Raw genomic sequence first — 22,538 nt, forward strand, 5'->3', positions numbered from 1 at the left:
CATGATAAAATATTATACAATGCCCATAAAGAATATTATGGTTGTCTTATTCTAAGGATGGATAGCTTCTCGATTTACCCCAACATGTTTATTGTATTTCTTTTTAAACGTGTCAATTGTGTGTGTTAGAATTTACTATCTCCGGGGTAAGCAATTACATTTATTAACAACCCTATGAAGGAAAAATTACCTGCGACACCACCACCTAGAATTGTCCCATACCAATTGATACTACTTCACCAAACACCAACTCTGGCCATATCGCTATATTGCAATTTACTGCCATTAGTGAGATGGAAGCGAAGGCGCTGTCTATCGCTGGTCGCCTCGAGTTCGTAAGGGAAAATATCTTATCGATATCCTCCCTTGGGTTCGAACCCAGGACCCTGACAGCAACCTTCACGATGATAGACGAGCGTCTTACCACCATGCCACTCGGGCACTACCAATTGATACTGGTATCCCCTTGTCAAAGCAGTCGATTGACGGCGTATTAATAATTCATGGTCCGTCCATCCTATCCATTCCGTTGAAAATGTTGAACACTTTAATCATATCCCTCCGACACGTGCGTTATCTTCCAATGTAAACATATTGAAAAAATGAAGTCTCTCTGCATAACTCAAGACCCGTGTGGCAACAAGGACACGCGTAGCTCTTTTCTGCACCCCTTCAACCGTGTCTATGTCCCTCTGTAGGTATGGTCTCGTAAACCTCACAGCATACTCCAGTCCAGGACGAACTAAGCCTCGGAAATGCGGAAGAACGACTTCCTTCTGCTGCTGGGTGAAAGATATACAGGGTGTCTACTCTTATCGTTGTCCAATGGCTGTTTCCTGACCTGTTGGTTTCACCGACAACTTTCAATTAGAAAAAATTTTTCAAATGATGTCGCCCATCATCTTGAATGCCGTTCAAATAAAAAACAATATTAGTAAAAAAATTACAAAATTCAAATTTTTATACGGCTCTCCGTTCTCTAATTTCCAATTAGAAAGTTCTTGCCCTATCTCTCCTGAGTCCAAGAAACATTTTCCATGTTTCTAAGCTGAGATATTCAAAAACAGAGCAAAAAAGGGGAAAGGTCAACATAAATGAGTTAAAGGAGCGTTGTCCGTTAGTTTATGCTGTTTCGTCTTTTTCTCCAATTTTTTAATTCAAAAATATCTCAGCGAATATTGCCCTTAGAAACGTGGAACTTTTTTGATGTCCTCAGGAGAGACAGTGCAACAACTTTTTGGTTGAAAGTTAGAGGACAGGGTCACCGTATAAAAATTTAAAATTTGTAACTTTTTTATAATTAATTTTTTTTTTGAATGGTATTTAAGATGACGGGCGACATCATTTGAAACATTTTTTCTCATTTTTTTGGAATAAGTGTCATGATAAAATGCTACATAATAATGAGAAGAAAAAATTCATCAAGAGATCACGTGGAACTGTACGAGAATTTACCGGACTTAGGTCATTTTTGGTGAATAACATAAATAATAACATAACGGGATATTTCACGAAGAATGTCTGAAAGGAATAAAAATTCTATGATCGATTCTAAAATTAAAGGAAATATAAAAAATATGAACAAAAAGAGGAAATTCAGCTGTGATTCGTTTCTCTTCCATAAAAAGATAACTGGAGGGAAATTTATAAATTAGAGTTTTTAATGCAACCCAATGAAATAAGGTACCCTCATAAAAATAAGGTAAATACAGTGCAACTCCTCTAACACGGCCACTCGGCTTTCTACGAAGAAATGGCCGTCTGCCGAGGTAACACGCCTAATAGAGGTTGTATGACAGGGAGAAACACATTTCTGGGCGCGTGCCAAATAACGCTTCTCGATGTCACCAAAAAATCCTATGCTCAATTTATTTACAATGCCTAAAAAACAGATACACAATACAGTGAAACCTATAGTCTGTAATGTTAAACTTCTTTCGATACTACGATATATTTTACTATGATAAATCCCTCTATAACATAGAGTTTAGGAGGATTTTGAAGCCGCTACAACGTTTATTGTTTTTATTTATTTTTCGCTCGAAATATCCTTCGGTATATTTTTAAGCTCATCTCACATGTTTCAGTTCTTCTGAGGACGTCTAATAATATCGGTACTGAACATCACCTAATCATCGAAAGTGTTTGGTATCGCTCCTTTTTGTGTGATATACTAGAGTATATTGTGATAAACCCCTTTACAGGGGGTAATAAGTCTTACTGAATTTCTTTCATCAGCTGATCAATTAAAATATTTTGCAGCGAATAAATACTTAAAAGCACATTTTTTAGTGACACTAAGAACGTCGATTTAGAAAAGTTGCCAACAGCAGCATAAATTTGATGGCACGTGTTGATAATGTAGCCTCTCGATGTAACGACAGTCCCTCCACAACAATATTTGTTCTTGGTCTGGTATCATTATGTATATTGAGGTTTCACTGTACTTTATGCAACACTTGAAACATCAAATCATCCGATCAATTCCTTAATCTGTATTATCATGGATTTATCTATTTTTTCCGTATAGAAAGTACCTGGACATGTTCTTTTCTCACATTTCTTTTACTCCCTCATTGTCGTTCTACTGAATTTCTGCGTGCTAAAAAGTGAAGAAAGTATCCACAAGAACAGAATTTCCACATCCTTGACCTATTCAGTAAAAGTTATAAATTATTTGTCTAGTTTACTCTGTCACCCCGGGAGCAAATTTTTAAATTGTCTTATCAGCTAGCAGAAATTATATAGCATTAGTCTCTTTGTCATCCTATTTACAAATGTTTCCAACCTGTGTCACATATGAACAGAAAATCCCATTGATCCGAAAAGGTATTTATGCGGATGTATAAAGATTATAAGGTTACAAAAAGAATTACCAGCTCTGGATGCATTGGGAAGAGAAAAACGCACAAAAACTTGTTTTTTTTAAACTCTTATCTGTAAGGAAATGGCTGTGGACAGGTTGGCCGCTGAGCACATACAGAGGTGGCCGCAGAATAGGGGTGATTTTTGTATTATGTCTATGAAGAATATTATCCGTTCCGAGAAAAACTGGCCGAGAAGAGAAATTGGCTGATTAATAGAGGTGGCCGCCTGTGGACTCCCGTATTTAACGTTGTTTTCTCCCGACTTTCCTCTGTTTTTTGAATTCGAATGTCTCAGCAAATATTGCATTCAGAAACATGAAATTTTTTTTGTTGTGATCACGAAAGCCAGGGCAACAACTTTGTAATTGGGTTCTTGAGCACTGGGTGTCCGTATGAAAAGTTAACATTTTTATTTTAATGACTATATAAAAAAACCTTACAGCATAGATGAAATATTTGAGTACTACACGTTATTTGAATACTTTTGTAGTTGGAAGGTGGAAGTATGCTTCTAGGATCAACTATTCGCCAGTAAAATGTGGCATGGAGATTTGTGGAATCACTTTGTATAAAGGTAATATTACTTCAATACATTTGCACGCCTTCGACAAGGCCCTGTATAAGCAGTACAATTCAAAATGGATTTGCGTAAATGATTTTTTCGGCTTTCAATACTTGTCATTAACTAAGCTCGAAGAAAAAAATAAGCATTTAAGAGTTATTCACAAGCAGAAAATGTACTGCTTTTTTTTTTAATTACGTTGATTCAAGTGATTTAATGAGAGAATTATCCGCACATATAACCGATAATTTCTTCCTGTTTTACTAGTTTTGTAATGATGCTGACTTTAAGACCTCGTGTTGAAAGTTAATTTTCCTTTCTTTTCACTAATGACAGTGTTGAATGCCATTCACACTTCAACACTCAAACCGAATAAAACATCACTCACCATTTTAACACAATCACTTATTAACGGCCTCTATTGTTTTGTTTTTGTAACATTTCCTGAAAGTAGGAACTTTCGACACATGTTAAGGTTTATTTTGTTCATTGAATAATACGTGTGATCCCGGCCTGACTCCTAATCGTATCTCTGGTGACAGCAAGCGATGAATAACTTTGTTTTTCTGTTCGTAATTGTCTGTACCTTTCTCCTCGTACTGTGTTGCTAGACGGCATTTTCTTTCGACTTGGTACTTATTAGCCCTCCTTAGAGAAAAGAAAAATTGCTCTCGAAGGTCTGCTTGACTGGATACCCCTCTCTATTAGGATTCAGGAGAAACAATTACGTAAATAAGTAATTATTCCTAATTAGAAGCCACGTCTAAGCAGTCAACGCTATTTTTCAGATACTTGGTTCAGTATTCGGATAATTTTCCAGTCTTAGATTCTTCAAAGTTTCTTCCCAATTACGTGAAAACTTCCTCAAAATTATTATAAAAAAATTGATGTATGTGTGGGTTTAGTTCTTTCCAAAAAAAAAAAGAACTAAAAAAAGTGAAGCTTATTAAGAGTTATTAAATTTGATGAATATGTATAAAAGTTAATTCGTGTAAATAAATTGACAGATTATGATGAATTGAAGCAAAAAAAATACTGATAAAATAGAATTTATTTTTTCTCATAGGTATATTAATGCATCAGCATTCATGGGTATTGTTAGGTCATATATGAGTTTGAATCCCACCGAAATTAACTGTTGGTTTTCTTGCAAGATAACTCACATTGCCGTAAAGCCAATGCAAACCTAAAAATCACTGAAATCTTGAAAAGTTTTAAAATTAATTATAAAACAATTTAAAATTAAATATAAGACAAATTAAAATTAAATATAAGACAAATTAAAATTAAATATAAGACAAATTAAAATTAAATACACAAGTTAAAATTAATTAGAATCAGATATAAAATTAATTTAAAAAATTTTAAAATTTAACAATTTTTAGTTACCTATTCTGTAATTGAATGATTTATATAAACTATTTCTTATACGTAATTTGTATATAAAATATAAATTTCTGTATTTTCTCACCTTGTAAAAATTGATTTTCGAATTCATATCAATATTTAACTTTTGGATAGTGAATTGTTTTATCAGAATACTCATCTTACCAGAAAAATACTACTAAAAGCAGAGAGGATTTTCTCTCGATATAAAATGTTAAAATGATCTAAACTTTCACAAACCAATGTAAAAGCAAAAACATTTGTATGTATTATTATTATGAAAACCAATAAGAATTATTCTTGTCTCAAACTCATTTGATTAACATCAAATAACTTATGATTAGAGCCCGGATTATATGTACTTAAAAAGTGGCAAAATATGCAAATATACACTTAAAAAGGCTAAAATATGCATTTAAAAATGCCAAAATATATACTACTATCTTTACACACATCCATATCTTTTATGGGTATCTTTTTTCTGCCAACTTCTAAATATTTTTTATTCAAGCATTTTCAATTAGTAACGAAATTAACGGTAAAAAATAATTTCGAGACTATTTCTAAAAGAATTGAACATTTTTGACGCTAACGCTGAAACAGTTGATATTGGAAAAAAAGAAAAAATCTTACCTGCGGGAAAAAACCCGATGTTATGAAAATAATATGAGCAATATTCATTTGGAAAATTACGAAAAAGTGAGCTTCAATAAACCTTCACAAAAATATGCACTTATTTTGAAAATTCTTTGATTTTATGCATTTATATGCATTAATGCTGGAAAAAGCCGAAATATGCAAATGCATATGCACATATGCATTTGCATATAATCCGGGCTTTACTTATGATCAATAGAAAATATCGAAATTTATTGTATTAAATTAAAACTCGATACCGAATTTATTCGATAGAACTTGATGAATTCCTGGTATGATAAATTGTGGTCGGCTGAAGTTGGTTTTCTGTGGTTCCCAACTTCAAGGCGCGAATGCGAGCCGATCTCCCCGTTAAAAAGTCTCGCCACAAAGAGCAACAGGCCTACAACGTTATCAATATTCAATCATTACACTTCACTCACAATTTGAAGTATAGATGGCAGCAATGAAATATCATACACAACACTAGCTACACACTCAGACTGTTAGGTGTGCACACTCACTTTGTTCCAGACTCTGCCACGAAGCTTTGCTGGAAGAGATCTCGGCAACGGGATAAGTCCGGTGGCAGAGACCCTGGCGTTCATTCATTCATTGGTATGATAAATTACGATAAAAGTAATTTTTTTACATTTTTAATAGTAAGGAAACGATATGTTTTACTAATTATTTTCACTTGCTAAAATTTTTAAAACATTTTTCAAACTTATAAAATTTTATTTCATATTTATTAATAATTTATTAATTTTTAACACAAGATTAAGCACAATTAAGATTGAGAAAATTGAACTGAGAAAAAGCCATTGTCTAAAAACACACTTTAGAAAGAAATATTTTCCCTTAAGGCAACTGACTACGTACGGGCACTTTTTTTTAAAACACTGATTTTCACAAAACAAGTGGGGTTTGAATCAAAATACTGTATGAAATAGGTATCAAAATACCATTGAATAGTATACAAAATACTTGAAATTTCTGAAATATCTCTAAAACGTTCTGAGATATTGTATATTATTTCCTCAATATTGGCTCATTTACAGTACTTACGCCAGACATTATACACTGAAAACCGCACAATTTAATAACGTGATCCTCACGTATTCCCAAGGGATCAGCATGATCCGTCCAGGGAATTTGTTAGTGTTAGTAAACATCCATGCCCGAACCGGGATTCGAACCCAGACCTGCACAGTGAGAAGCTAGTTCCCTAACCACTCGACTGCCAGGCGGCAGTCGCATTTATTTGAATATTTTTCATACTGTATGTTTCTATGACTTATCTGTGCAATGAACTAAAAGTTTCAAGATACATGAAATATTCTCTGAGATATGACAGTTTTCGTGAAACAATACGTGAATTTTCACAAAAAATTCAATTTTTTTAATTCAAATGTTCGCTAAATGTAACGCTATATGTTCAGAAAATATTAAATTCTGAACATATATAGCCAAGATCCTAGTTCATTGCACAGGCAATGTTATCTGAAACGCTGTCACAAAATTTCATGAGAATATCTTTCATGGTTTTTGAAAAATTTGGTTTCGCGTGAAATAAAGTAAAGAAAAAATGAATATTCAAAAAACACGCGTTTGAAAATTGCTTGTTGCTTTCGAAACCATTGTTGCAGATGATTTAAATCAGTCATAACTTTGTTGTTACTCACTGCATGTACAAGAATAAAATAGTTTTGGATTTTGTGTAAAGCATTCTTCGAAATGAAGTTATGAAATAATTTTCGACAATATCGTTATTTGGACGTAGTCAGTAGTTGCCTTAATAAAAAGGTAGAGAAAACACAATATATTTTTTCTTTCGACAAAGATAATATATATTTTTCAGTGATTAGGAAACTCCGAATCGAGGATTTAGGCATAATTATCAAGGTTGGAAAGAAATGGAGGAAAATAAGTTCATTTGTGAAATAAGTAGGAAATTCGGGATGTTAATGAAGTCGGATTAAAGACGATTAAAAAGAATAAACAACAAATTTCTATAAAATACTCCTTTTCTGAGATTCTTACAACTAATTACGAAAACAGAAATAAGATCTCAACAGCCGGAAGCGAATGTGTTCTGACTTTAATTTGACGTCCGTCTTATAATTTGTATGCGTTGTATCATCAGTAAAAAATAAATAAAATAATAACAAATATAAAAGGTAGGAGGGTTGGTTCCCAACATGACGACAGACATTTCTTTGACGCCCTCTTTTAGTGACGTTGTCTCTCCTGATTGCGCACTGGCCATTGGCGGGAGTATAAAGCCCGGTACAAACTCGGCATTTATTTCTTCTCTCTGGCTCGCTTTTCTGCAAAAAACCTCCACATATTCAACAACAGCTACGTTATCTGTATTGTTTGAAATTCACAAGAGCCACCCTCGACGCGGCCTCTTCTCTCCAAAAGGTGAAAATATCCCTTCAAAGAAACACATATCGATCATAAAACTAAGTTTTAAAAAAAAGTAGTGTTTAATTAGGAATAAAGAAATATAAAATAAAGAAGGCGTATCCAAATTTTTTGTCAAAAAAAAATTTTTATTTGAGAAAAAAAATTTAATAGTAATTGTATACAACTTTGATGTTCTGCTGTGCAGCAATGAGGAATCTACCCGGTTGTCTCCTGATTGTTGCGTGTTTTTTTGCTGTGTCCTTCGTCAGCAGTATTGCCGCTGAAGGTACCACCAGACAGTCGAGTCGACGTCCATTGAGTGTTCCGGTGAGTTGAAATTATTTGAATTTTAAATAAAAAAAGATTAATTACGTTAAACTAAAATTATATTATTCCGAAATATTTTATAATTGAGTTATAAAAAAAATTAATTAGTTTATAAATGTAAGTTTTTGTCTATTTTAAAATTATTACTTGGACTCAATGTGAAAATTTAGATATTTTTGTTAATTTATGAACGTCTTTAATTTTCTTTAATTTTATATACTTATGTTACTTATTTCTTTAATTAACGTTTTGTAAAATATTATGTAATTAGGGAAAAGCAAATTTCCCAGAAATTAATATTTTTACACATTTAATCTTATGAAATTTCTCCAACAATTTTCAAAACGGAGGCAGAATAGCTTTGATATTATTATGAAATATGGATTTTGTATTGATCAATTATCAACGCTGCATATATATAGACTACGGTTCTTATATTTATCATAATATATTTATTTTTTTATTACTTATAAAAACTGGGTTTTATGAGATGTAAGTATTTTCATTGAAATATAACAGATAAAAAATTTAAATAAATTTTAAATGGAAACTTAAAAAAAAAAAATGTTTCTTTAAAATACTGTGTTGACGAGATTTTAAAATTCCTTGAAAGTGATCAACAAATCAGAATACGCACATACCTATAGTATGCAGAAAATGTATTTAGATTTTAAGAAATTTTTATGTATTTATTTATACTTAGCTGAAACATTTGATGTCTAAAAAATTTTGAAAAATAGCAGTGTCATGTTCATGAAATACTTGGAATTCAGGAAATTAGAAAAAAATTAGTTTTATGGAATGGTACAATAAATGAAAAATTGATGACCCCCCCACGAGGATATGACACTTGAAAATGAATCAAATGGGAAACGTATTTGTTATAGATATTCATGGAAAGGGAACTAGTTAATTATTTGTTACGATAGGATTTGCTTATATAACAGGATTTTCTCCATTTTTTTCCATAAAATAACGAAGTTATAAGATACGGCTGTGAATGAATATCGACATCAAGGACAAATCCTTTTCTGGCCGTTTAAACCACCCAAACAGAGTTAAGAAAAAATATTTCTGTGGATTTCTACAGAAAAAAAAATGTACAAGAGCTTCGTGTAATTGGATTTTACTCCTAGAGATTAGGGCATTATCCATTCAATTACGAAAACAGCTTTTCTTATGTATAACGTGTTTTTTCTGTATACCATGCACACTAGTAAACGTTTTCTTTTTAGGTATATAGTTTCTTTTTTGTTTTATTCACTGGATTACATTTATCAATATCATATACGTGAATATAACAAGACGTGCGGAATTGTTTGCCTTGTGTCAGCGCCATTTTCGAGCGCACAGATGCGTTTCAAAGAACCATAATCTTATCTATATTCTTTGGAAGAAGGTGAATTTGGTGTTTTACCGATAGTCGTTCCATGTTTTATCGTTCAGAATATGATAAGAGTTTAATCTTATGTAATATATATATATATATCTCTCGTTTAAAAGACTTGTTCGTCGTTTCCTTACTTTTCGGACACGAGGATTTAGTTGCACCAAGAATAGCTTCCGCATAGCTTTGGTACCGTAAACTGGAGTAACTTCAGGACAAGTGTTTCACACTTGAATTGACGTGTTTCATTTTGAATATGATATCCGTATTGTAATTGTCAACATTATTTCTGGGAAAATATATAACCCTCAGCTTGCCCGATTAGTTAAAATTATTTTTTATAAAACAAATAGGGAGAGACATGATTCTGTTGCCTTAAAATTACCCCGTACTGTGGGTTAACTTCAAGACAAGCCTTTTTTTCTATTATTAAAGCCATATTAGTACTCTTGTCTGATTGTTACTCCAATACTAGCCTATAGAAATTCTACAGGAGGAGTTTTACAATAAAAAAAATGATCATTTCTTTAGTTTGTTTCGTAAAAACATTTTTTTTATATTTTCTCCCTGTAAAGTTCTTTTTGATCTTTTAAAGTTTAAGAAGAGAACTAGAAATTTTATTTTTATACAGCTTCCAAAAATTAAGTAAAAAAATGAAATGAACCTGAAATAAAAAAGTAAATAATAATAACAAGTCAATATTAAGCTACTTGTTCTTGAAAAACGGGTGATGGGAAGCTGTAAAAGATTGAAAATTCTTCATTTAATTCATAACGTTTTTATTGAAATACGAAAATAGGTGAAAATTGTACAAATAATAATCAATTAAGATTGAATTAAACCTATTTCTTCATATCGGCTAGAAACAAATCGCCTTTAATTCTTTGGTACAGGAGGTTTTTTTTAATCAAATGCCTATCACCCCCCCCCCCCCGGGACCAAAATTTGTTCTCTTCGTTTGGTTACTTCAATATTTTCCTACTTTCTGCATGCAATTAACTTCGAATTTCAAGTCAGAAATTTTATTTATTTTGCCAGGGTAGAATCTTCCGCCGTATTTTACATTTCTAAACTTACCAAAGTTTGGGCAGCCACGTCAACATTTATCCTATGTTACTCCGTCAAATGCGTTATGTTTACATTTTATCACATAAAAAACTACCTAATTAACAAACAGAAATAATTCAAACAGTAAACTGATAATTATAAAATTATGAATCGAATAATTACTTGTTTGTTTTTACTTGATGTACGATTTTGACTATTCAAAGTTTTAATAAGTTTCACAAGTTAAGATAATCTAAATAGAAGAAACAAGGCATTAACAATTAGAAGCATAACTCAAAATATATTTAAACACTTCAGCTCATTCTACTAATTGTTGTGAACAATTCTAGATCAGAAACGTGACGATAGCACGAAAACTCAGCCCACCATGCAATTTGAAATATGAAAATAATACCTGTACCCCTAATGTAAATTACCCCTTCCCCTGTCTTAAAGTTATCCCAGTTACAAGGATATTATATACATTTGGTGTATATACAAAATATATTATAATCATTTTGATTGTCGGAAGAAAGATCTATTCTCCCGAAATATTTATTTTTCAGTGCTAAATTTTTGTTTTTTTGAAAGTCATGAATTTTTGAAATTATGCTAATGTGAAATTATGCTAATTCTTATTTGAATGAATGGACATTGAATCTGGGATTTACTGCTTCTTTGTTTTTACTATACCTACATACCAGTCTTCCTGTGAACGATAGTGACAATTTCGTTATTTTAACTTCTCTTAATTAATCTAAAATACGTCCTCTTAAATATTTAAAACATTTGAAGTTTTTCAGCAGAAGTGATGAATTAAAAATTAGCATTACGTCAATCGTGCACAGTCATAAATCACACCCGAGGATGTTAATGACGTAAGAAATAAATGTAAAAAATATTTTGTGATGTCTGCCTATCTAGAGAAGCCAAAGAAACAAGAATTCCGCATTCTTTTTGAAAAATGCATTTCACAAGATTTCTAAAATTTTCTCAAAATGTGAGTTTTTATTCTTTTACAGAGCCAAGCTTTGAAGAAAACTTAGAAAGGAAGAGAGATAATAATGACATTAAAACTAAAGACAAGTGTGTATTTGTATCTTTTAAAAAAATATACTATAATAGTGAAATTTTTCTAAACACAGATAAAATATTTTTTATAAATTTATAATCAGATATAATGCAATAAAATCTAAACATTTTTTTAGCAAACTTTAGTTATAAATCATGAAATATTGAATTTCTTATTGGGGGGGGGGGAAAGGGACGGTAAAATTTCATATATTTTTTTCTTTCTAATGTAAGTGGAAAATAGTTTAAAGACAACCGAAAACCACTATATCGTTATAACTTGTACTTGTAGACGTACAGAAATTTTAGAATGATAAATACAAGTAGAATTAAACATTTCCCACTGAAAATAATTTTGATGAGTGCTAAATTTTTTCAGAAATTTGTTTTTTAAATTATAGTGAAAGTCAAAACCCGGAAAAAAAGTATAAAACACGCCTGTGTTTTCTGAAATCAAACAAAGAAATTTCCATTTTTCTCACGTTGGCGTAACAGTCGAGACTGTTTTGATCGGTCATACGCTGTGAAATTAAATTTTTTTCTGAAAGTGTTGAAGATGCTAAAGATAACATATTTATTGAGCGCAGAAGAAGTGAAAAGCTTGCTCTCAGAAAAAACGCTATGCCTGGCCATGAAAAGGCGAGAAGAATTAAAAAAGATTGAAGACTGTTGGTTGCAGTTTCATAAATGGGCCCGGGAATTATGGACAAGCAGTATTCTTTCTCTTACCATTCGTCAAGAAAAAACGATTACTCACAGACTTCACGTGACAAAAAATCTCTCTGATGTAATTCAGAAGAAGTAAAACTTGCGTTGCACACGTCGAACTGTGCCTAATGTGATGAAAAATCCAAATGTGTAGTATGCAAAACCAAAATACAAATCTTATAAAAAAAATCCCTCTTATAAAACAGCACAGACAAAAGCAACGTGAATTGGCAAAAAGCATGTATCTTTAGATGCTAAGTGTGTGTGTGTGTGTAATGAGAATATTTTCGATTGACTCGAAAGTATTAAATATTACTGACCTATGCAGTGACAGAGCCACATTTTGGAAATATAAGCATATTAAAACCATTTCGACAGAATTTCTATTTTCTGAGGCACCTTTCATTACTTTTCGACAGTTTTTATTTCCACAGGATTCACCTGTACATGTTTCAAAGTCTCAAAGATGTTGATTTGAAGCCAAATCAGTGAAACCACTTGAATGGTCATGGAAAAGTTCTTTTCTCAATCCTGTATAGCACTTGTGTGGGGCATTTTAACTCACAAAGCCTATAATAAACAGTAAACAGTACGAAACAAACATGTAGTAAACAGCACGAAAATTATATATTGTTTGTAATTGCATTTTTAATTGGGTTGCTGTATTTTTGAAATATATGACATCCATATTTATTATGGGCATCTTTTTCTCAGCCACACCGTTGGGCATTTGACTGTTGTGGCGTTGTATTTTTATTTGTATTATTGCAGTGATCAAACAAGCTTGGAAGACGATTATACAATTAGTTATTAATGTCTTATGTCCATTAATGACATCCCGAAACAAAGATTATAAAGAAAAAAGTGTCGCTTTTGATTAAAATAAAATTTTTGCGCATAATTTTTAACTGTTCTTATACTTTTTTCCAGATTTTGACCTTTACTATAGTTTTAAAACTTTTTTCTGAAGCAGTGCAGTACCCATCTAAATTATTTATACCAGAGAAAGTTTAGTTCCTAGTTTTAGATCTAGGATATCTTTATCGTTCTAAAATTTTCACACATATACAAAAACAATTGTTCAAGGTATGGCAGTTTTCAGAGTTTCCTTACACGTTTTTCCACCACCTTAACGAGTTCATGATATCATTGGCGTTGGAAGTTTTTCAGACCCATGAGTGCTCAGAGTGAGCTTTAAGCAGGAAATTGTCATTTGTGATTTTATTCTGTGGGTACTCAAGCTGTTCTACAAAATTCTGTGGACGCTCGAGCACGCACAGCTCCCTCCGGCTCCGACGCCACTGCATGACATGATTTCAGCGACAAAAAACCAAATCTGTGAATTCAAAATTTATTTCGTGCTAGAGAGATTCCCGTGTATAAAAATTTTAATATCTTCGAAAAATCACCTCAAGATATCGAGTTGAAATCTGAAAATGTGAGGGTTTATTGTATATTAATGCATAACAAAAGAAAAACAAATTTCTGTGTCTGTTAAATTTTAAAGGCACAATAACACGAAAATCGTAATTAGTTCACGCTCGTTACTTTTATGAGAAAATTTGTAGTTTTTTCTATCTGTGAATTCATAATGATAGTTTAAATGTCTTATTTTAAAGTCAGTGCTAAGAAAGGACGTACGTCATTGGATTATCCACTTTTTAATCAATCAATAGCCATTAGTTGATTGTGTTTGATCTGTTAACTTACTTAACCATTTCTTTGAAAACGGCTGCAATCAACTTAACTTTTTATATCGAATTTTTTTTTAATCCAATATTCTGATGCTTTCTGTATGGTATAACAGCAATGGCATTAGACCATTATGTAATTAGTTCGTGAAATAATAAGATATATTTTTGATACTAATTTGATTTTTGTGGGAAAAAAGTACAGTGAAAAAACTTGCATGAAAGAATTACTGTTCTAAACATTTTTTTCAAACGGTTTTAACGCTAGAGTAGTCATTAATTATCGAAATTTGATCGTGACTGCCTTATCAAGGAAATGCCAATTACTTAAGTAAATCGAAAGTGAAAAAAATTTTGCAGTTACACAAAAATTCAAACATCCAATTAATCATTGCTCAAAAAGTAACAACACACACACACACACACACACAAAACACGTTTTTTTTATAAATAATTTACAAAAAGCACAACACATTATATCATATAAAACACTTATGTTAGTTGACGAAATAACAACTCGAGAACATTGTGGTTGTGTGAAGTTCTTTATTCATTGATATAATTAATTTTCTTTTTAAAATTTAGACCCATATAAAGGTAAATTTTGGATTTTTTGTATGACGACAAACAGTTTCTAACCAGGCACTTTCATTTCTTTAAACAAAGTGTCCTTTAAGCAAAAGTCCTTGACTATCGACTTGAGAAATATTATTCAAATAATCTAAAGTGTGTATTTCATAGAATATTCGCAACGGCACACAGAATGTATTCACAGAAATGTATTTTTAGTGTTGGAGACATGTACGTTAATTTTTTTTTCTTAAAAAAATTCAAACATTCTGCTCACTCAGAGTATCATAAATACGAATTGGTTTGGAATGGTGTGACTTGAACTAACAGCGCCATTCCGTATATTCACAGTTGCTCGTGACAGACAGATACTAATACAAAATGAGAGGTCAGCCTGCGTAACAAGGTGGCTGGACAAAAATTATGAAAAAGGTAGATTTCCTCATCAAGGAAACAATTACCCAGGCTGATTCCATAATTGCCTTTGCAGCATTTTATTGGTGAACCGTTGATCTCAGATTAATATTTCCAATTACAAAAAGTATCCAAATAACATGTGGAAGTCACATACATCATTCATGTTGTAAAGGGTTATGAAGTTATTAAAATAAAAAAAAATTAACCTTTTTATACGGACACCCTGTTATCAAAAACTAAATTAGAAAGTTATTGCCCTGACTCTTCTGAAGCGAACAAAAAAAATTCCACATTTTCTCAGTTCAATATCGATTGAGATATTTGAAGTTAAAAATTGGGAAAAATCTGGGAAAGAACAACACATAAAAAAGAAAAGAAGCGGCATTCGTTAGTTTCTGTTTTTTCTCAGTTTTCGAATTGAAATATCTCAACCCATATTGCACTTATAAACGTGAAAATTTTTTTTCTTGGTATCAGGAAAGACAGGGCAACAACTTTCTGATTGGATTTTTGGGTACAGGGTGTTCATATAAAAAGTTCATTTTTTTTTATTTTAATACAACCCTTTGCACTGTGAATGACGTATACGAATTTTATACAAATACAAGGCCACAACAGGCAGAATGCCCAACGAGGCAGCTGAGAAAAAGACGCCCATAGCATACATGGATGTCATATATTTCTAAATACAGCAACTCCATTAAAAATGCAATTATGAAAACTAGAAACTATATATACGTGATAAAATATATGTTTTACACGTTATTTGAATACTTTTCTAATTGGAAGTATGCCTGTAGGATCAACGGTTCGCCAATAAAATGCGGAAAGTGGAAATATGATATCTTCCTGTATAATTTTTTTGTTTAGCTGATAGAAAGATCCTCAATACACAAAATATGCTTTCTATAGTATTATTTCAGCAAATATATTCGAATATAAGAAGAACTAGTTCAGCAAGTATTTGAAATCACCGGAAAGGCACCGTGTTCCTAGAAGTCAATAAGACATGAATGAATGACAAGTCAATAAGACAACCGACTATCTTGCAAAGATTGTTTGTTTAATATATAATGTTATATTTTAATATCTTGAGTTTTATTACGAGAAATGGCTGATGTGGCGTAATTCCAAGAGATATGGTATTAATCACGTAACAAAGTTGAGAAAAAAAGAAACTGAGGTAAAATTTGCTATGCTGAATGGGTGAAAGAAAATGACGTATTGTTTTTTAATTTACTTTATTGTTTTTTAATTTACTTTATTGTTTTTTAATTTACTTTATTGTTTTGTCATTAGTTTTTTTGTTATTATAAGATGATCGTCCTCTGCTTTCAATGAAATAATAAATTTGAATACATAAAAAATACCCAAAAAAGGAATTCGCATGTAAAACAGTCTTCACTGTCATTATATAATATGCGAGGAGAAGCCTAAACTTCTTAATACTTTCAATAAGAGCGTGAAACCATATTTAATGTTAAAAATTACTGTTTTTAGTATGAATGAGCAGTTTATATGTGAGAATGAAAAATTAATTGAATATTTTATTATTTCATTAGTTTATTTTTACTCGTTTTCAACATAAATAAATTAATAAATTTTATAAATCACGCGTGACAGATGTACGGCTGAGCGTTTTTTTCCTTTCGACTTTTTTCCTTTCATTGCATTTCCTCTCAGTGCATAAAAAACAAATTAATTCATGATCAGTCAACAATATGTTAACATTGATATATCCCTATTGGTAATTAAGTACTGCGGTAGATAAATTGAATTTATTTTGAAATAGTAAGATGTTAATAATATTGAACGCACTAAAATAATAAAATCTAATTAGTGCATTTATTTTCCACAATTTCTATCAAATATGAATGAAACACGCCATATTTCAAATTATTCAACACATCTAAATTCCGTTCGAAAAAGGTATAATTTCGATAAAAGACTGTTCGAGGAAACACGGTATTCTCCCTAGGCAGCTGTCATATTCTTCCCCATTATCGGTGAGAAGTACATTTCATACAAATACAAGGCCACAACAGGCAAAATGCCCAACGAGGTGGCTGAGAAAAAGGTGCTCATAACAAGTATGGATGTCATATATTTCTAACATACAGCACCCAAATAAAAATACAATTACAAAACTATAAACAATATATATACATGATAAAATATTATACAATGCCCATAAAACGTATTTATGGTTGTCTTAGTAATTTAATGTGTAATTGAGTTGATTATTGTTAACTTAATCTCTCGTGAACAGTAACATACACACTTGTGTTTTATAATTTTTATTAATTGCATTATTCATTGCGGGTTGCTGTATTTTTGAAATATATGACATCCATATTTTTATGGGCATCTTTTTCTCAGCCACCTCGTTGGGCATTCTGCATGTTGTGGCGTTGTATTTGTATTTGTATTCATCGATACTTGGGTATTAATCCTAATTTTGTGTAGACTAATTATATTAGTACATATAGTTCACTTTCTTCTGAATTTCTGGTTAATAATCATTCTGACACGATATTATGTCTGACAGTGTGTTTCGAAATATTCGAGATTAGTTTTCCACTTTTTTACGTACTTTATCTTACTTATATAATATACTACTAGTCAAGAGAAATATTAACTAATTCAGTGTTGAAAATACAGCTGGTTCTCATTAAAGTTTCCTATGAACTTCTCTCTAATAATGAATGAACAACTCAGCAATTTTTCTTAATAAACGTGATCATATACTATTTGAATTTTAAGCCTTCTTTCATTTTAGCTAATAATTTGAACCTTATTGACTGATTATAAATGCTAATATAACTGAGAAATTAAATAAAATAAATAGTAATTAAAAAATATATATTAAAAGACATTTATTACTTTATTTCTTCTCCGCTCTGTCGAGGCACGTATTTAATTAATATTATTAATATACTTATGGAGGCTTGTGGCACTCACGCTGATAAGGCGATTACGTTTATTTATGTTCAAATTAACCATTAACATTATTTTACGGCATTTGAAAATCAACTAATTAAATTGCCTGCCAACTATTCAGAATTAATTCTGAATATTTGACACATAAGCATTTTATAATAAATATTTTTTATAGAATACAAGAAAAAAAAATAAAAAACTTTAATGTCATGCTCATAAAACTTCTGTACTTACGAAAAGATGGTATTAACAAAAATCTGTTTGAAACTTAAATTTTAAAAGCTTTTTCCCCTTACTTTTCTTATACAGGGTAATTCAAAATGAATGGTACAAAAACAAAACCTGTCTGTGACTGATGTAATTAATGTTACACATATCAACATAATATGAAATTATAACTCTCCAAGTTTCCTTTGGCAACAGTGAGATGTTCACTGTTGTTGAGACTGTGAACACATGAACGCTGTTCCTCTAAAAATGTCCATCATCGATAAAAAGCATAATTGCAATAAAAAGCTTACGGAGTGCTGGAATATGCAAAAACTGCAACCCCTTTATGATTTCTTTACTTGATTAGCGAGGATATTAATCATGTCAGAGTGACCTCTTTCACATACTCCCAAATAAGTGAAAATGTTACAAGGTATGCGTTTAAGGTCACGTATATTCTAGCACACTCAAGCTTTTTATGTCACTTATGCTTTTATTATGAATAACAGAGCTTGTAGCATTTAGATAGATAGCAGCTTTTTAGTCATGCCAAATAAAAATTGGAAAACTAAACTTTCACATTATTTAGATATGTGTGAAATAAATTAATTACAGCAGTAGAGGCGTGTTTCTTTTTATACCATTCATTTTAAATAACCCTGTACCCAGTGCCATCTTAACGCATGGGCCTACCCAGGCACGGCCCGGGGGCCCCAAGAGAAGGGGCCTCAGAAAAATGAGAAGTAGTTGAATTTTTTGAGAATCAGCGAGAGAGAGAGGAAGGGCCTCGGAAGAAATCAGTTGGCCCGGGGGCCCACGATGCTCTTAAGACGGCCCTGCCTGTACTCTCTTTAAATTCACCGCATTTTGGCAAAAAAAAGTGTAATTTTTTTATAAACAAACTTCGATTTGTTCATGTGTTGAAAGTATTAATTACAATAGTTTTTAAAATTAATTTTCTAGTTTTGTACGTAGTGACAATCTATATACAGGGTGATTATTAAAAAACTATCCCGACATATGGGCCCCTAACTATCATACCATTCACAGAAACTGAATGAAATTTTGGCATAAGGTATTTTGAGGTATGCGCTCAAGAATGATATGGAAAACAACAGTGTCACTCTAACAGTTACGGTTACAGTGAGAAAATTTCGAAAATATCAAATGGCAACACCCAAGTTTTTTGTATTGGAATGTGATCTCCATTGTGAAAAACCCTAAATAGCGTTCGAACGGCAACTGTAGCATGAAAATCACCGGCGGTAGATAGGCTAACAGTGAGGACAACCAATAAGGACAGAGAAGCAGCATAAAATAAAGCATTTTATTGTGTTTCACACATGACCTTGTGGAGGACTAATCAGGCTGGGATCTCAGCCGAAGAAACGGTGTGACGAATGAAACGAACATTAATGCTATGGTGCACGGTAAATCCTTGCCTAGCTCCGGGGATTTTCGTGCTACAGGTGTCATTCCAATGCTATTTAGTGTTTTTCAGTATGAAAATCGCATTCCAATACAAAAAACTTGGTGTTGCCATTTGATATTTTCGAAATTTTCTCACTCTAACCGTAACTGTTAGAGCGACACTGTTGTTTTCCATATCATTCTTGAGCGCATACCTCAAAATACCTTATGCTAAAATTTCATTCTATCGTAAAGACAAAACTAAGAAGGGGAATAAGGAAGGCAAGGTCGTCTCTCCGGTGTTGTAGATAGTAGAATACTTGTCCGGTATGCAAGAGGGCCTAGGTTCGGCTCCCGGCAGAGACGAGATGATTTTTCTTTCCGAGTTAACGTCAGCATAATATCCAAAAACATCTGTTTCCTTGATATCTTGGACTGAGGAATAGCCGTCTATCTCTTTCTACTGTCCACCCTGGGGGTCATTTCCTGAAATTAAGAGAGGCGACTGATGCCTCTACTTCAGTGCCTCATGCCACAGTGCTTAAAATAAGGAAGGCAGGGTCGTGTCTCTAGTGTAGGTGGTAGTACGCTTGCCCGGTATGCAAGGGGGACTGGGTTCGAGTCCCGGCGGAGAGAATATGACTTTTCTTTCCGAGTACACCTCATCATAATATCCAGAAAATATGTGTTTCCTTAAGAAGGCGTTTTTAGAAATTCGACCCCTGAGGAACAAAGGTTACATAGAGAAATCACGCCGACCTGAGAAATCGCTGAAGAAATTTGGTCAGAATTTTTGCTTTATGACGTAAGTAAGAAGGGTTTTTCGAAATTCTCGACGCCTAAGGGGATCATAAGGGGAGGGGGGTTCCAAAGATAAAATAGAGAGATCACGCCGAGCCGAAACCGCATTCATAAAATTCGGTCAGATGTTTTAGTTCATGACGTAAAGCCCCGCTAAGGAAGGTTTATTCGAAATTCGATCCCTAAGGGAGTCATAAGGGGGTTGCATGGGGGGATCATATAGAGAAATCACGCCGAGCCGTAACCGCTGAAGCTATAAATATGAAATTTGGTCAATATTTTTGTATTCTAATGTAGAAACTCACTGAGAAGGGATTTTTAAAAATTCAACCTCCCGGGGGAGGGGGCGGGTTCAAAGTTTACACGGAGGCAATCATCACTGAGCCGAAATCGCAAAGGCAATAAATACGAAATTTAGTCAGTATTAAATTTTATAATGTAGATACCCACTAAAACGGGATTTCTAAAAATTCATCCCCCAAAGGGTCATGAGGGATTGATTTCCTCATATGCTATTGTATATGGGGAAATTATCGTCGAATAATTTTTAAATTACCAATTCAACGCGAGCGAAGCCGCAGGTAACAGCTAGTAAATTGTAATCTTTAAAAAATGGCAGAGTAGTTATTGTACAATGCAAACTACAATGCAATTACCACTGAACACAACGGATTCTTAAAATATCGTATTTTTAAGCAATCGTTGATTTTGATTTATTATTTATATAGGATGAATCAGAGAATAGACGATATTTGCAGTACGTGGCGCCATCTCTTAACTCTGGAAGGAACCGCGGCATGTTTTCACGTTGGGGCAACACCGACGCTGATTTGCTAGAAGCTCTACGCAAACGCCAAATCAGATACCATCCTTGCTACTTCAATCCTGTATCATGTTTTAGAAAAAAATGAAGTTTTTAAACTTTAAATTCATCTTCTTCTTATTATTATCATTATAGTATGTCTGTCTGTGTTTCTTGTGGAAAATTTCACTGATTATTGTAACAGTTTTTTTATTCAACTTTTTTTGTAGTAAATTAAAATTGAATTTTTATTCATTCCCCAAAATTCTTGGATTCAACAGACACTCCTCAAAATGTGTAATTTTGTGTACCTATCAAAAATGTTGTAAATTTGATGTAACCTTATGTTTAATGCCTAATAAATGTAACAGTTTAAATCGTCTTTGTTTTTACGAATTTGTTGTTATTTTTAAATCTTATGAATTGATTGAATTAAATTTATAAAATACTTTATATGAAAGGTATTTAAGTACGAAATTGACTTTTCTTTTTATGTCCTCAGGATACATCGGGCAAATTTGATAGAAAAATATTGAAAGGAGGAATAAAAGTATCGCATTTCGTATAAATACAAAATCCATTTTGTTATTTATCTTATCAGATAGCATCGAGTATCATTTCTCGGGTTACGGGAATTCATGGAATTAAACTTGAAAAAAATATATATTTCGGTAAAAATTCTCGAGAAAAATGAAGAAAAAATAGTTTAATTCTTCTAAGAAAGATCAGCTTTATTTATTTGGTTTTTTTTATTGAATCCTCGAGAAAATAACATCAGGAAATACAATTTTTATTTCATTTTATATTGTTTGATTCTTTTAAAATCTTTAAGTATCTTACGACGGGAGCATTAGTTTAATCAGATTTCACTTCAAAATATAATTTTTTTAGATATCGTCTGTTAAAAAAAAGTTACTTCATTACTAGTTCCAAAGTAAAACTTTGTCGACTGAAAACTCTAGAAAACACTTGAATCAAATTCCTATTTTAGTGTTTCTCAAAAAGTGTGCGTCGCCAACCTTTGTCAAGGGCGTCGCGGCGAGCGGTAGATATTGATTTGTGTGCTTATTTATGCTTTGAAGTGGTTATTTTATATTGGAAAATATGTACAAAACTATTCTGGGGTGCAGCAGATGGACCATAACTGGGCAAGGCAGCCGCGGGTGGCAAAAGTTTCAGAATCACTGGTCTATTTTAATACTATGATGAAACCAGACTCCACGAGCTTGCTTCATGTTGCTCTGGCTTCAATATACTAAGCTACTAAATGGCATCTTCATTGACTGTGCAAAGA

The 22,538-nt window shown here is 32.3% G+C and overlaps 1 long non-coding RNA gene across 1 annotated transcript; it reads left to right on the top strand.

Annotated features, from left to right (window-relative positions):
- Nucleotides 1–7,755: 7,755 nt before the first annotated feature.
- LOC149084972 (uncharacterized) lies at nt 7,756–21,626 on the top strand. Its single transcript, XR_016192879.1, has 2 exons — nt 7,756–8,190; nt 21,171–21,626. It is a non-coding gene; the product is annotated as an uncharacterized LOC149084972 (long non-coding RNA).
- The last annotated feature ends 912 nt before the right edge of the window (nt 21,627–22,538 follow it).

Source organism: Pholcus phalangioides, unplaced genomic scaffold, assembly GCF_987345545.1.
Source record: "Pholcus phalangioides strain wild (caught in Gottingen) unplaced genomic scaffold, Ppha-v1.0 ptg000007l_1, whole genome shotgun sequence".
In the NCBI taxonomy this organism is placed as follows: Eukaryota; Metazoa; Arthropoda; class Arachnida; order Araneae; family Pholcidae; genus Pholcus; species Pholcus phalangioides.